This window comes from Bubalus kerabau, chromosome 10 (genome assembly GCF_029407905.1).
Source record: "Bubalus kerabau isolate K-KA32 ecotype Philippines breed swamp buffalo chromosome 10, PCC_UOA_SB_1v2, whole genome shotgun sequence".
In the NCBI taxonomy this organism is placed as follows: Eukaryota; Metazoa; Chordata; class Mammalia; order Artiodactyla; family Bovidae; genus Bubalus; species Bubalus kerabau.
Window position 1 is genome coordinate 82,948,727 of NC_073633.1, and position 16,946 is coordinate 82,965,672.

A 16,946-nucleotide genomic window follows, 5' to 3' on the forward strand; every position below is an offset into this window, starting at 1 on the left:
ATGCCAGGGCCAACCTCAGTGTCTGTTTCTTATTTAGAGCTGAACGTCGAGTCTTGGTTGAACAGAGTTAATCAGATTTGACTGTAGATGCAGCTCCCACATCCTCAAGGGGATTGTGGCTAAAGAGGGTTTCAAGGAAGCCTCCATCCTTGATCGAGCATGAAGATCAGGGCCCAGATTTCCATTTCTCCGCTGTCAGGCTAATCCTGAGGATGTGTGAGTTTGGAGAGACACCCGTCCCCAGCGAGTGATGATAACTCCCCTGAAAACTGCTGTGTGATGTCTTTGCCACCCACCCTCAAAGTAGTTTTTGTGTGAGTGAGAGAGTGGTTGATCTCGGGTGCCCTCAGCCTGCAGTGGCTTGGAGCAGGATTTCGGTTCCTGGCCAGAGATTACAGAGGGCTGAATTCTAGCCACTAGACCACCAGGGACCAGTGACCAGTGACCAGTGATAAGGCCCTGGCCCATCAGATGTATAGAAATGAATTTCCACACAGAGACAGAAAGTAGTGAAAGAAGTAAAGTGTTTATTGGGAGGAAGAAGAGTACATGTGGATAGACACCCAGGTGGGCTCAGAGAAAAAGCTGTGCCCTCATGGTAGTTTGAATCCCTTGTATAGGGCCTTTCTGCTGAGCTTCATTTGGACGATCATCTTGCTTTGCCTGATTCTGCATCCAGGTTTGGTTTATCTCGGGGTCCTCCGATGTGTGTGAGAACATCTCTTAGCCAAAATGAATTCCAGTGAAGAGGCCTATGGGTAGGTTGGCATCACTATGAGGCGATGCTCCCTCCCTTCTTGATCTTCAAGGAGCCCTTCTGTGCATGTGTAATCAGGAAGGTCTCCTTGACTTCCAGAATGAGGAATATGTGGCCTTTTATCTCTTACCTGGGCAGGGCCCAGCTCTTCTCTTGCTTGGGGTCTCTGTCCACAGGGGGCAAACTCTGGCTGTTCACCCCTGTTCACCCTGGGGCCCATCTGGCTCCTGCCTCATGGTGACCTGGGGTAACTCTCAGCCCTTAGAGGCAGGTCCTCAGAGACGTCGTCCTCACAGAGTCCCAGCAGCAGATGGTTCCCATCAGATCCTGTTTTCTTCCCTAGAGCGCGCCAACCATCTCTTTCCACTCAAGCTGGTGTCAGCTCAGGCAAGGCAAACTAATTTTAACCCGAGGGCAAGTAAAAACATAATTAAGAAGGTAAATCTGTTTCCCAAAAAGCATACAGTACTCTGTTCACTGTGCATTTCTTTTGGAAGCGTCTGGAAAGACAAAAGACATGCATTTGTCAGTATGGAGACAGCTGCTCATTTGTTTATGGAATTTGCAATTAGATACCCAGCTTCTGCTGCCCTGTGTGGTCTATTTTGGAGGGCAGGAGAGAAAAGAATTTTAACTCGAAGTGTTGAGCAGAGGGAAGTAAAACCCTGTACAGGCAGCGAATTCTCTTTGAATAGAAATGTTTGGTGCACCTAGGGTCTAAATTGTCTCCTGGGTGGTACTGCTTTTTGCTTAATGTAATCTCGGCCCCTTCATATTCCCCCGGAGAAGCCAACAGATCAAGATGGATGAGCTTTACCAGTTGCGTAAATAAGCAGGCTCCTGCTCCTTCCTGGAGGCTGTGGTTTGACTCCTCGTTGGGCTGCAGCTGGGTGCACTGTTGTATAAGCCTCCAGTCCCATTGTTTCAGCAGGTGACAGCCAGTGAAACAACAAGCGTTGGTCACCAGAGCACAGGGGACTGGCCCGCCACCTCCCTCTCATGAAGGGCAGGAAGCTCTTTAGTATGCCCTACTTAGCTCGCAATTCGGAGAAGGTCGCTCTGTTCCCAAGAAGCCATTCAGTCATAATAGATATGGTGAGAATGATAGCCCAGAGGCTGTGGGTTAGGAAAACACATTTATTGGAAGAGGCCCGAGACTGCAATAATTAAGTGACACAAATGAACGCAAGTAAATGAAATCTCACCCCAATGTGTGCACTCCACCACCCTCCTCTCCTCTCTGTGCAGCAGCCGGGGCTGGAGAAAGCAGGATAAGGAGAAGAGAACTTCTGGAAGGCCCTCCTTCCCCCGACCCCCACCCCCCCAGCAAATTCTTCTAGAAACTTAATTCTGAAGGGGGAGAGGGCAGCAAAGACCTGGACTTGCCATGTCGTGTCCCCAGATTCAGCTGGCAGCTTTGGGTGTAACTTTGGACTGGCCTTTCTCTACTTCAGTTTCAAGGTTTGCTGGCTCCAGATTCCTTATCCTAGTCATTTTGAAGAGCATAAAGTAATTCTTTAAAAAAAAAAAAAAAGCATTTAAACAAAAGCAAAAAGCGCAAAGATGACTGCAATGATACACTTACCGAGTTTTATCATCCATTCATTCTCTTAGCAAAAATTTATTGGATGCTACCGCATGTCAGGTGCTGAGACTATAGCTGTAAATGATCATAATAATGAACCTGATGACAACATCAGCAACAGTAATAATAGCCGCCTCTTGAGTTTACTATTTTCCAGGCACTGTTGTAAGTGTGTCAGTATGTTAATCCACTCATCCTTGCAGGAATGCAGTAATACACAAGACAGCCCAAGGCCCAGGCCCTGCCCAGAAAGGGGAGGGGAGGAGAGACCTCTGCTGGGGCAGATCTGCGGGTTAAGGGCGCATGGAAGGCAGGGCTAGTCCTGGGAGGCTAGGGAAGGCACTGGAAGTGATGCAGACTGAGCCCATCAGCAGCCACTGAGGCAGGAGGAGGAAGTGGCCCGGAGTGGAGAAGAGACACTGGGAGGGAACTGCAAGATCAATAGTTCTGCTGGCTGGAGTCGAGGTCGTGGTGAGCGATGTTGGAGGTGGAGGAGAGAGTAGAAGAGACATCCTAAAGGAGGACACCAGGGATGTCCCCCAGAGACCTGAAGGCAGAGTCGGAGCTGGCCAGGCAGGGGGTGGGGGGCATGGTTCAGGTCCTGGAAAGCCTGAGGATGGGCACCCATGGGGAGGGTGGGAACAAGGCCATCACGGTTAGAGGCATATTCAGGGGGCAGCATCTTATTCTGAGGGCACAGTCAGATTTCCCTTTGAGGAAGAGCTTGTTGGCTGCAGTGTGGGGCATAAATAAAAGAAGGCAGGAGGATAGCAGGGAGATGCTAGGAGACTGGATGAGCCATGGCAGTGAGTGATGAGGGCTGCGGCAGTAGTTTAGAAGGACGTGGTTTTGAGATAAGCAGGAAGTAGGGTGGGATAGAGGGTGTGATCCAGGGTGATTCTGGGATCCCCACATCTGTGCACAGCAGGGACAGCGGCGGGGATGCAGGGGGAGGTCTCCTCCTGTCACCACTCACATTTGCACTGATCCCCCTCTTCCTCTGTTCTCCTGGGGTCACCGAGGAAGGTTTCTCCACTAATGGGAAAAAATGCTGTGTCCTGCTCAGTCCTTCCCCTATTGTCCACTCCTCCCTGTCTGCACCCCACTGCCCACCTACACAGCATCCTTACGGCCCTGTGCACACCATTGGTTTAAGTGTTCATGTAAGTCTATATCCACAGTGGGGATCACTTAAAAATTTTTTTTAATTTATTGTATTTATTTTTGGCTGCACTGGGTCTTCACTGATGTGCATGGGCTTTCTCTAGTTGTAGTGCAAGGGTTTCTCATTGCAGTGACTTCTCTTGTTGCAAACCGCAGGCTTTAGAGCACAGGCTCAGTAGTTGTGGCACATGGGCTTAGTTGCCTCACAGTATGTGGAATCTTCCTGGACCAGGGATCAAACTCATGTCCCCTGCGTTGGCAGGTGGATTCTTAACCCTTGGACCACCAGGGAAGTCCTGGGGATCACTTTTGAATGCAAACTTCGTGTCACGGCCCAGCAGCTTCCCAGAGGGCTTCCTCAGGAACCCGATGGCCTGGTTCAGCCTTTGACCCTGATGTATTTGCTCCCAGATCCTTCCTGACATCAGTCAGTCTGCAGGCTTTTCTTTCTCCCACAAGAGATTCTTATTTGTCAGACTCCCTCAGGATCTATGGACAGGCTTCAGGGGATCCAGGGTCACTCTGGAATTCTGTGTAGAGTTTTGATTGCATGTGAGGTTTTTCCTGGGAAGAGCACGCAGACCCATCAGGTTCGCTGAGGAGTTCATGATCCCCCGAAAGCTTAAGAATGGTTGGTCTGGGCTTTGACGTCAAGGTTAAAATTTTTCTGGCCAATTTTCACTCTCGTTATCACCATCATGTCCCAGAGCTGAAGTCCTTGGATCTGTTCACCTGATCTCTTTGCAGTATTGCCAGGAATTAAAAATAAGCATTTACCTGTTAATTCTTATTCCCATCTTGCCCTGAAAAGCCTCGCTACCCTGCCGAAATAATTAAAATCCTGCAGCTGCTGCTAAGTAGCTTCAGTTGTGTCCGACTCTGTGTGACCCCAGAGATGGCAGCCCACCAGGCTCCCCCATCTCTGGGATTCTCCAGGCAAGAACACTGGAGTGGGTTGCCATTTCCTTCTCCAGTGCATGAAAGTGAAAAATGAAAGTGAAGTCTCTCAGTCGTGTCCGACTCTTAGCAACCCTATGGACTGCAGCCCACCAGGCTCCTCCATCCATGGGATTTTCCAGGCAAGAGTATTGGAGTGGGGTGCCATTGCCTTCTCTGAATTAAAATCCTAACCTCACATATTTACATTCTGTGGTAGGAAAAAGTCACCACCAGAAGTCCGTCATCCCACAGGTCCCCATCACTTTTGAAGAGAGATAAACTTGCTTGCCTTATTCTAAGTCTCCTGATTTGACAATCCTATATAATGGTAGCAGCTGATGGTGTTGGTACTTCTGTGTCAGGCACTAGGGTAAGCACTTCACTAGTATTCTCTGATTTAAAACTGTGAGATGGACGCTAGAGTCGTCTCAGCTTTAAAATGAGGAAACTGAGGCAGAGAGTAAATAGCCAATAGGAACAGCAGACCCAGGAGTCACACTCAGGTGGTAGAACTTTAGAGGCTTGTCCTACCCTCCCACTGAGCCCTGTCTTCCCTTCATCTGTTCCCTTGTGATTGCTACCTCTGCCTTCCGCAACCAGGAGGTCACTACCCCAGCTTGCTTCCCAGCTTGGAATCAGTACCATCTGGAGGCAGATCCTAACTCTGTCTCATGGAAGTCCCTTTTGGAAGCAGAGAATGCCAGTGTTCCAAAGTCCAACATTAGATATCATTCCTTTGGATTGATTTTCTCCCACTTTACTTGAGCCTCTTAAAAAAAAAAAGGAATAGACCTAGGGATATGAATTAGGGCGTCTCATGAACTACAGTGATGGCCCTGGAAGATCTGAGGGCAGAGAATGTTCAAAGAGGGAAGGGAGTGCATAAAAGGACACTCCTTGAAGCTGTTGCTAAGGACCAGCCCTGCATAGGACCTCTACCCCATCACCATGTCGGAAGGAGTTTTGTGAATTAATTCATCCCAGATCTCCAATATCAGACTCTCCTTGTGTCCTGGTTGGTACTTCCACAGCTGGGAAAGTCTGCAGGCGGACAGTCTAGCACTGTGCAAAAACTCTTGAGGGTTCCTTTGCATTTCCTCTTTGTGAGGTTGGGGAGTGCTGATCTGTCACCTCTGGGAAGCTGGCCAATGGCCTGACATTACCTGATATTAGAGAACTGACCTGGGTGTCTGGGAAAGAGGGTCTCATAGGTATACAACAGGGGCAGCATTATCCCCAGGGGCAGGGATACAAGTGGTCAGCTAATGGCTTGAGAAGTGCCCCCAAGAGCCCTCCCTTCAGTCCCAGTGTTGGACATCAGGTTTTCTGTTTTCCTGTGGAGTCCACTGGACTATTACCTGGGAGAGGCTCTGTTATGAGTTGAGCTGTGTCCTGTCAAAATTCACATGTGAAGTCCTAACCCCAGTGCCTCAGAGTGGCTGTATTTGGGGCCAGAACCTTTAAACAGGTGGCTAAGCTAAAATGAGACTCTTAGGGTGGACCCTAATCCAATCCGACTGGCGTCGCCCTTATAAAAAGAGGGATTTGGACACACAGAAAGTCAGCAGGTGTGCATGCACAGAGGGCTCACTTGTAGAGAGGTGGCAAGAGGGCAGATGTCTTGAAGTCAAGGAAAGAGGAAACCAGCCCTGCTGACACCTTGACTTTGGACTTCCAGCCATCAAAACTGAAAAAGCAAATGTCTGTGAAAAAAAAAAACAAAACTGTGCAAAAATCTAGTCTGTGGTATCTTGCTTCAGTGGCCCAAGCAAACCCATACAATCTCTGTGACATTTAGAGCAAAAATCTCCAAAATGTTTTGTACCTAGATGATCCTGTAAGATGAAGAAAATATTATAACGTATCTATTGATTTCCATTTGATTCTATGCTAATTTCAATTTCTTTTGTATATTATAAAATTTATATAACAAATAAAGGTGGTAACTGGACATGGAACAACAGACTGGTTCCAAATAGGAAAAGGACTCCGTCAAGGCTGCATATTGTCACCTGCTTATTTAACTTGTATGCAGAGTACATCATGAGAAACACTGGGCTGGATGAAGCGCACGCTGGAATCAAGATTGCCGAGAGAAATATCAATAACCTCAGATATGCAGATGACATCACCCTTATGGCAAAAAGTGAAGAGGAACTAAAAAGTCTCTTGATGAAAGTGAAAAAGGAGAGTGAAAAAGTTGGCTTAAAGCTCAATATTCAGAGAACTAAGATCATGGCATCTTGTCCCGTCACTACATGGGAAATAGATGGGGCAACTGAGGAAACAGTGTCAGACTTTATTTATTTGGGCTCCAAAATCACTGCAGATGGTGACTGCAGCCATGAAATTAAAAGGCGCTTACTCCTTGGAAGGAAAGTTATGACCAACCTAGATAGCATATTCAAAAGCAGAGACATTACTTTGCCAACAAAGGTTCATCTAGTCAAGGCTATGGTTTTTCCTGTGGTCATGTATGGATGTGAGAGTTGGACTGTGAAGAAGGCTGAGCGCTGAAGAATTGATGCTTTTGAACTGTGGTGTTGGAGAAGACTCTTGAGAGTCCCTTGGACTGCAAGGAGATCCAACCAGTCCATTCTAAAGGAGATCAGCCCTGGGTGTTCTTTGGAAGAAATGATGCTAAAGCTGAAACTCCAATACTTTGGCTACTTCATGCGAAGAGTTGACTCATTGGAAAGACTCTGATGCTGGGAGGGATTGGGGGCAGGAGGAAAAGGGGACGACAGAGGATGAGATGGCTGGATGGCATCACTGATTCGATGGACGTGAGTCTGAGTGAACTCCGGGAGTTGGTGATGGACAGGGAGGCCTGGCGTGCTGCGATTCACGGGGTCGCAAAGAGTTGGACATGACTGAGCTGAGTGACTGAACTGAACTGAAGACATGCTTATCACATATAACATGTTGGGGATGTGTGCTTAAATATTTTTATAGATAGGATGAAAAATATTGCAGACCATTGAGCCAAGATGGCAGCTATCTGTGTATCTCTAAATCCTAAAGACAAATAAGAATAATTTATCTTCTCATAATTACAAGTGCCCTAAAGAGTTTATCATTTGTTCCCTACTCTTTACCCAGCTTACTAAAGATGTTTCAGGAGCCTACTCATTGCCTACATCAGGGAGATTTATGTCGTCATTACTATAATTGTTATCTATGAGTACTTGTGAGTAATGGTTCATAGAAATGTATTCTATTGAGGGACTGGAGGCAGCAGAAAATCAATCCATTTAAAAAACGTGCCTTCCTTAAACCTCTCAATTCCGTTTCCCCCCATTTTTCCTTTCTGCTCTTGAAGAAGAGAGTCAGCATTTTAGGATTCTGAAGTTGCTAAAATCGCAAACTAATAATATTAGGGAAAAGTGCTTGGCAGATCTCTGCAACTCTCTCTTCTAGTTGCACGCAGTTGCATTCAGCCTCGATTCTGGTCTCAGAGCAGACTTCACAGCCAGACTGAGGGAGGTGGGACTCATCAGCTTCTTCTTCCAACCCTTGAAACTCTGCTTATGACTCCTTGAAGACCTGTCAATAGGACTTCCCTGCTGGTTCAGTGGCTAAGACTCGGTGCTCCCATCGCAGGGGGTCCAGGTTTAGTCCCTGATCAGGAAACTAGATCCCACATGCCTCAACTAAAGATTCGGAAAGTCATGGGTGCTGCAGCAAAGATGCGGTGCAGCCAAATCAATCAATCAATCAATATTAAACCTGTCAGTAAACTGCTTTAGTGTACATGCCCGCAAATTTCAAAAACACTGATTGTGCATCTGAGACCCTGAAACTCATAAAGAAATCCATCCAGGCCTCTCGCTCCTCCAGGGGAAGAGGCAGGGATGGCCCACCTCAGGCCTGACTGCATCTTGGCCAAGTTCGCTCTTTGCTCTGTGATTGGGCAGGAACCGTTCATCGTCATTTAAAAGGAGGAAGATGCCCAACCTAATTCCAAAGTGGGCCGCTTTGGCCTGGCTCTGCCAGGCTCAGACTCATAACGGTCTTGTGATGAGATAGGACATGGAAATCTCCTAGGAGTGACTTCCCCTGGCAGACCTGGCGGGTGGCAGGCTGTCCACAGTGACCCTGTACCGAATTGAGCCAGCCGAATGTTTGAGGCCAATGCCACAGTGGTGACAGTAAAAACGTCTCTTTGGCTGAGAGGTCATCGCCTTTCATTGCTTAAATGTGCCCACAGGGCCCAGGAAGGTCACAGATCTCCATGAAGGGAAAGCGGCTCTCAGAATTCTATCTGGCAGATATATCTCTCTCCTGACTGCTGTGAGGAGGCTGGGCAGCCTGTACGTTACACCTGCGTCAGCCCTGGGGAGTCACCATGACCCATGTCCTAAATAAGTGCCCCTTTGACAGGAGCATTGGCCAAACTGGCCTCCCAGGACAAGGCCCTTTGAGACCAATCAGGCCATCTCTAGTTTGGCATCTCCATGGTGTCATTTTAAGACCATGTCAGTCTCATTTGGAGCCATATATAAAGTCTTAGAGCTTTGCTCAGACCACACCTGGTCAGGTTTGGTTCTCAGCTTTCTGGAATAAAGGAACGTAGCATTACGGTGGAAAAAGGAGGGGTTCAACAGGCAGGCAGATCTGGTGTGGGACGCTGACTCTTTGTGGATGTGAGATCTTGGGAGAAGAATCGAACTTCTCTTGCTCTCAGTGATTTCATCTCTAAAATGGGGATAATAAAATCTACTCTATAGGTGTTACTGTGTGTGTGTGCACTCAGTCTTGTCTTACTCTTTGTGACCCCCACGAACTGCAGACCACCAGGCCCCTCTGTGCTGGAATTTTCCAGGCAAGAATACTGAAGTGGGTTGCCACGTTCTACTCCAGGGGATCTTCCCGATCCAGGGATCAAACTCTTGTCTCTTGAGTCTGCTGCAATGGCATGGGGATTCTTTACCACTGCGCCACCTGGGAAGCCCAGGATGTTACTGTGGTGAGGGCTAAATGCAATGATGTCTGCAGAGCACACAGTGGACACGCAATCATGTGATCTTCCTCCCGTTCCTTCTTGGCCAGCAGAGGGTTGGTGCACTTGGTCACTATACTGTCTCTGTTTGCAGTCATCATTCATAGCTGTGTTTCCTTTGTGTCCAGCTCAACATGATTAAGACTAATTTTGATTTTTTTCCCTCAATAATATTTTTTGTTCTTTTTATTCAGTCCTTCAGCACACATGCATTTTCCTGGTACTATGCAGGTGCTGGGACTCAAAGTTGAGCAAGTTAGATACTGTGCCTGCCCTCAGAGAGCTTCTGGCTCATGGCCAAGGTAGACAAAGACTCACTGGCCTGTCTTAGCAGGTGGTCAAGGGGCTTCCCCCAGGAAGTGATGTTTGACTGAGACCTGAAGGGAAAGCACTAAAATGGCCACATTTCCTCCTTCCGCTGCCTTATGGTCAAGGATGGATATTCACAAGCTGGCTGAAAAGAGTACACAAAGCTTATCAGGCAGAGAACACACCCACAGCCCTGGCTTTGTTTATTCTGTTCTGTAATCAACAGAACTGGCCAGACTTGTCCTCAGTCTCAAGTTTGAAATGGAATTCAACAAAGAACGTGGGACTCAAGCACAGACTTCAGTGATCTTATGACACACAAGTTTGGCATTGATATCTTGCATGCTGTTTGACTCAGAAACCCCACTTGTGGAAATTTATACCCAAGAACTAATAACACATTTGACTACAAAGATGTTATTTGCCAAATTATCTTAGCATAAAGTCTACACATTGCCAGACATCACAGATAATCAAAGAAATGAGTGCTTCTATGATTCTGTATTTTCTCCAGGACTCCTGGATCCCACAGTTAGGATGGATTTTTCAGAACCGCTTTGCCCATATGTAAGCACCACCTATTTCTACCTCCATTATGAGTAACCCAGGAATACCCAGGCCTTAACATTTCCAGTGAGGGTTGGACTATAAAGAAAGCTGAGTGCTGAAGAATTGATGCTTTTGAATTGTGTTGGAGAAGACTCTTGAGAGTCCCTTGGACTGCAAGGAGTTCCAACTAGTCTATCCTAAAGGAGATCAGTCCTGAGTGTTCATTGGAAGGACTGATGTTGAAGCTGAAACTCCAATACTTTGGCCACCTGATGCAAAGAGCTGACTTACTAGAAAAGACCCTGATGCTGGGAAAGATTGAGGGCAGGAGGAGAAGGGGACGACAGAGGACAAGATGGTTGGATGGCATCACCGACTCAATGGACATGAGTTTGGGTGGACTCCAGGAGTTGGTGATGGACAGGGAGGCCTAGCTTGCTGCAGTTCATGGGGTCACAAAGAGTCGGACATGACTAAGCGACTGAACGAACTGAACTGAATGTTTCCAGGGTCTCACATGTCGTATAAACACACACACACACACACAAATGTGTTGCATTTTTGGCTCATCAGTCATAGAGGTCCCTAGTAGGAACTGGGTGAATTGGATTTGCTCTGCATAACAATGTCTGCTTCTGCTGCTGCTGCTGTGTTGCCTCAGTTGTGTCCGACTCTGTGCGACCCCATAGACGGCAGCCCACCAGGCTCCCCCGTCCCTGGGATTCTCCAGGCAAGAACACTGGAGTGGGTTGCTATTTCCTTCTCCAATGCATAACAATGTCTAGCTTGACAAATTTAAAGCAATCCATCCTTCCTCCTCTTCCTCCTTAAAATCTAACTGGCCATCTCAGACATAAGACGGGATCGGCTCTCGAGGGATTAGAGACAGTCCTGTGACACAGGTGTTAGTACCCCGCACGTGCAGAGAACCACACAGAATCTCCCCTTCCTTCAGACAACACAAGAGTTTGGATTTTTATTAAACGTTGTTATGTAAATAAAATACAAACAACTGAAATTGCTGAGAGTAGAAGTTGAGCAGAAAGTCTTGAGTAGGTAAGTGAAGAATCGTGCACCCCAAGAAACAGGGGAGATGGCAAAATACTCTCTGACACAGAAGGCAAGACCAAGCTGGGACACAGGAAGTCCATTTCAGGCTGGCTTTGTTGCTTGACTTCAAATGATGACCTTTGATAGCTTTCTTGGCCCCTTGTTCACTCTTCCATCGCCTTTGGGAAATTGTCGTGGCCTGACCAGATCCACTGAATAGGAACCCACTCCAATCCAACCTAATGCAACGCTAGGATTAGACAAGCAGGTTACTTTCCGTGACTGAGACCTCTCTTCGCTTAAGACTTACCAAGTAGCTCAGAGTTGATGGAACCAGAAACAAACACCAAGAGTCCCAAAGATTACTTGCCTTTAGGTCAATATCTGCCTTGGGAGAATGAGATGACTTATCTGTAAAACAGGGGTAATGATAACTATTTCATAGAGATGTTAACATTAGTAATTAGTTTATAGAGAAACATGGCCTATACTCAAGGAAGGAAAGATAATGTCCCAAGCTCATGGGACCTTGTTAGAAAATTGAGATTCTATTTCATTTATGTTCCTTTAAAGGAATAAGAAGGTACAATCTATTTCAAAGGATTAGTCTAGTCACATCACTTTCCTTCTAAATAACATTTCTGCTTCTGATTGTATTTTGGGTCCACTGTTAATGTGCATGAGTTTCCAATTTCCCTCCAGCCACTCTGTAGAAGTGCAATATTGGTTCTTTGTCTTAGGGATATTTCATTTCCTCAATCATGTTAAATCAAACAAACCTTCCATACCAGCAAACAGAAAGGAGCAGCTTTGGGCCTCTGAACTAATTTGCACTGGCAAAACTGATCAGGCCTTCCTCCAGTGTCTTAATTAGGAGTCTTAATCCTTTTTATTTAAAGCCAGAAGAAATACAGGACATGGTAGGAAACTGAGCATATTTATTTAATGCAGACAAAGAGGGTTTAGAAAGTTCACTTAATACACAGTGTCAACAGAAATATATGTCCCTTTCTTTCTAATAATTCTTCCAGGGTAAAGTATGGCTCATGCTCAGATTGTAACCATCAGCTTTCATGTTCTCTTTCATTTAAAGAGACAGTAATTCCCAACCCACTCTATGTTTCCAGAGACTTTTGACTGGTTTGCTTTAATTTCTCCTGTGACATAAGGAGAGAGAGACTCAGAAGATATTCAATATGGTTCACATTGAATTTTTTAAAATGTGATGAATGGGTGGTGGTGGATGGAGTTTGGATGTGAGAAAATGAAGACAGAGCAAGCATGATTATGAATCATCTCTGTGAACTCAGAATAGGTCTTCCTGCACAGATACTAGAATGCCTCTGGGATTTGGAATAAGGCAGGTTCTTCTTGAAGCCCATTCAAGCTGGTTCAGTTCTTGAGGAAACAAGCAGATGATGTCAAGATACACTGATGTAGCCCTTCTAAAGGGCTGGTGATGTGTATGCTCAGCAAGGGGCTCAGATCAGCATGCTGGGATATCCTGCACTGGCATGATCAAGTTAGGTTCCCGAGCAGCTTGCTTTTTTACAGAATCACAAGCACGTGAGCATTTGTTAAAACTAGGTGTGGATATTGATAACTGAGGTGAGCCTCAGATGCTTTCAAAATGATTAGAAAGAGATTCCATGACTGAATGGGCCCAGAGCCCTGATCAATTTTCAGTCCATTTTCTCCTACAGAGAAAAGACTGGATCCTCAGAAACCTCAGCTTCCTAAGAGGTGCATCCATTATTTCAGATGCTTTTCAGTGCTGAACCCAATCATGACATCAGTGATTCATGGTATCACTTTTAGGATGCTCCAGAAGAATCTTAATGCCTTTGGTCTAATGTAGTGTCTTACAACACTTAATAATCAGTGTAATGGTGAGAGCTACCAAGGCTTGGGTTCACACAGAGACCACTGATTTTATGTTCCCCAAAAAGATTATCTTCTTAGAGCTAATTGTTCATGATTTGGAATAGAGCCAAATTTAGTCTATATAGACTTAAAAGAATTAATTTGATCACTTTCAAGAACATGGAGTAAACCTAAAGTCAAGACATTTTTTAAAAATGGCAAAAACCCAAAAAGTAACCTCAGGTACTTAAAGTACTCTTAATGTGTCAAATAATTAACTGACTGCAGCATTTCATTGTCTTAGCTTTCATTTCATTTATTTTTACAGTACGCCTGTGAAACTGACAAGTCATATTTCTACTTTACAGAAAAACAAAACAAAATGAAAACAACTAAGAAAGCAAGCTAAGTAAACTGTCTAGAGAAATATAGAAATACAGGATGGGAGTTTAGTCTCTCAATTAGTAGACTCCAGAAGGATTTGGAAGGAATAAAACAGCTGTTTGAATGTAACTGTTTGCACTTTTAAAAGACAGGTGATATTGAAAATAATTAATCCTCTGAAATACCTTAAGCATCGATCCCTGCAGTTTTGTTTACGTTTTCCTTTAGGAAAAGATCTGCTTGAGCACTAATCCACATCCCATCCAAATGATCAGTAATTCTGAAATGAGTGAAATCTAATAAAATTTTATTATTTACCATCCCTTAGCACACAACCATTATCCTCAACTTAAAGCCTGATACTACATGATTATCCAATAAAGTTGGAGTTATTTATTTACTTAGTTTTGGTCTCCCAAATATACTGCTCGGCTTTGTATCAGGTGGGTTAACAAGGAAGTAAGAGTGCCCATCTGATTCCTAAAGCCATGGAGAGGCCTGAGGGATTCAGATGCTGGCAAGTTCATCCCCTTGTTTCCCCAAAGATGCTATCGATTCATCTGCTGCAGACCACAAACATGGGATGAGAAAGCCACATAAGCATATGAAACAATTAAAGATCAGCACACCCAGCCGGCTGTCAGCACAGAAAACTGCAAGCACCACTGAATAATTATGGCTTGAGCTATTGATTGGGACCACAAAAGGGTTTCATCCAAATGCTTTTAATTTGCCAAACAGAGGGAAGAGTGCTGCAGAGAGGTTGCTTCCAATAACGGCATTTGTCCCTCTGCTAATTAAGAGGAGAGCGTAACAAGGTGAAGGGGATTGTTTCAAAATCTTGCCAGGTAAAATCTATGGCCATTTGAGAGGTGGTGAATGAGACACGAGGGCTTGTCTTAAGAAATGGCCTAAAACAATTGGTCTGGGATGAGTTTGGGTCCCGTGGGAGACCCTCATCTGGTCAAGCACCTGAGATTTTCACTGGCCTGAGGATTCTTCTGAGAGATGATGGGTTGAAGGCTGAAATGATGGCTGGAGGCCAAGCAAGGCCAAGGTCCCCTCTGTGGGTTCATGCTCATCTGCTCCCCTCCTGTGACCTCAGAATCTCTCTTTATCTCAACGTTTGGGCCCCACCCTTGATGAGGAAAGACAATAGTACCTAACTGGAACTGAGGAGGGATTTTTTTTTTTTTAACATTATTATTAACTGAAGTCCATAGTTTATTCAGATTTCCTTAGTTTTCACCCAATGTCCTTTTTCTTTTCTAGGATTCATCCAGGATACCATGTTACCTTTTGGAGAAGGAAATGGCAACCCACTCCAGTACTCTTGCCTGGAGAATCCCATGGACAGAGGAGCCTGGGAGGCTATGGTCCACAGGATCTTAAAGAGTCGGACACGACTAAAGTGTCCTTCTGACTAGGGCAACTTCTCAGACTTTCTTGTTTTTGATGACTTTGAGTTTTGAGGAATAGTGGTCAGATATACCATAAGATGCTCCTTTACTGGAATTTGATGTTTTTCTCATGATTAGACAAATAAAAAGCACAGGATAAACTTAGCCTAATTAAGGTAAAGAGGCATAATTAGCCATAACAGGAAATTCCCTGGCAGGCCAATGGCTAGGACTCCGTGCTCTCACTGAAGAGGACTTGGGTTTGATCCCTGGTCGGGGAACTGGGACTCTGTAGGCTGCACAGCATGGCCCAAAAAAAATAAAAACAACTAACCATAACAAACATATGCAATAATTCCCCCTTCCCCAAACATAATACACACATATATATACTTTGTGTCTGCCAAAGTGCCTAGCTCCAGTCTTCAACACAGAGATAATCTGGCATTTGAATGAATGAACAGAGTGATGGATAGATCATTTTTTTTCTCCACTGCCACTGTCTCTACTACCCTCATGTAACTCTATGTCAATATCATTTTAAACCTTTCATAAGAGTTTCAACTTCTTCTTATTATGACACAAGAAAATGCATAATATGTGTCTTCGCTCTTGTTTTAAGTACTTCTCACGTGACTCCCCCAGGCTTAAATTGGCCACAACAGTTGTAAGACCCCAGTACTGGTGGGATCTCAAGAAAAAATTCTTCGCAGAGGTTACAATACACTAGCCCCTAAAATAAGTCCATCTCTCTGTATCCTTCAACAACACTTCTTGATGTTCAAAAACTGTCAAATAAAAGATGAAGTGTTCATTATAAAGGGGGCTAAAAATTAAATAAATTGGAAAGGAAAAGGCTATGGATGAGCTAATTACAATCTTCTAGGATTGTAGAAGAGTTGAAAGAGTTGCACAAGCGTGAGTTCTAGTCCTGGCTAGAACTAGCTGTGTGACCATGGGAAAGTTACCTGACCTCTCTGTGCCTCCATTTTCCATCTGTAAAATGAGAAACATAATGCTGACCTGGCAGTGCGGAGCTAGGCTTACAGGGAGATAACATATGTCATGAGCTTAGCACTGTTCCTGACACAGACTGGTTATTCAGGAAAATTTAATTCCACCTCACCTGCTGTGTGATCTTACATATGATAGAAATAAAACAACTTCCTATTTTTATGAGTCTTCACAGCTTAGAAAGCATCTTTTCATGATTTAGGTTGATAAACCATGGTTGTCCTAGTCCTCCAAAGCCTAGGTAAAAGAAAATGAATTTTAATTCAAGTAACAGCGATTTGGGTTGGACAAAGCACATTTTTGGCCATTGAGATAATAAAACTCAGAACCAGTTATCTGGGGCACTGTGGACTCTGTCCTTAGGGGAGTTTCAAAAAGGATTGGGCAGCTCAGGGTGCCCAGCGATGACCTCACCAACACCAAACAGCTGTCAGAATCTTGGCTGATGGGGAAAAGATGGTGGGTCAGGAGGCAAAGGAATTGCTTTTTATCCTTCAGTTCAGTTCAGTTCAGTCGCTCAGTCGCGTCCGACTCTTTGCAACCCCATGAATCACAGCACGCCAGGCCTCCCTGTCCATCATGGAGTTCATGGCATTAACCTCATGAACTCCCTCCTGGAGTTCACTCAAACGCATGTCCAATGAGTCGGTGATGCCATCCAGTCATCTCATCCTCTGTCGTCCCCTTCTCCTCCTGCCCCCAATCCCTAGGATACTCTAAATCCACCTTCTGCTTTTGGTGATCTTCCCAAGTTCTGCCTCTAGATCTCATAGCTTCCTGGAACAAAACGTTGCCTGGTGGAGATAAATCTTAGTGCATAACCCAGTGAGCCAGAAATAGCTTGTTTCCATGTTGTTTCAAACACCAGCTTAATCGAGCTCTTACCTTCTCACCTGAGCTTGTGAGAGACTCAATTTCAGCCATCTGGGG

At 45.2% G+C, this 16,946-nt stretch overlaps 1 long non-coding RNA gene across 3 annotated transcripts; it reads right to left on the reverse strand.

Annotated features, from left to right (window-relative positions):
- Positions 1-519: 519 nt before the first annotated feature.
- LOC129620643 (uncharacterized) lies at positions 520-2,470 on the reverse strand. Of its 3 annotated transcripts, XR_008698630.1 has the most exons (5): positions 2,343-2,470; positions 2,134-2,243; positions 1,963-2,014; positions 1,575-1,873; positions 520-1,257 (listed from the first exon to the last, which is right to left on the reverse strand). It is a non-coding gene; the product is annotated as an uncharacterized LOC129620643 (long non-coding RNA). The 3 variants fall into 3 exon arrangements; XR_008698629.1 differs by having other exon boundaries at positions 1,963-2,243; XR_008698628.1 differs by having other exon boundaries at positions 1,575-2,243.
- Positions 2,471-16,946: the final 14,476 nt, after the last annotated feature.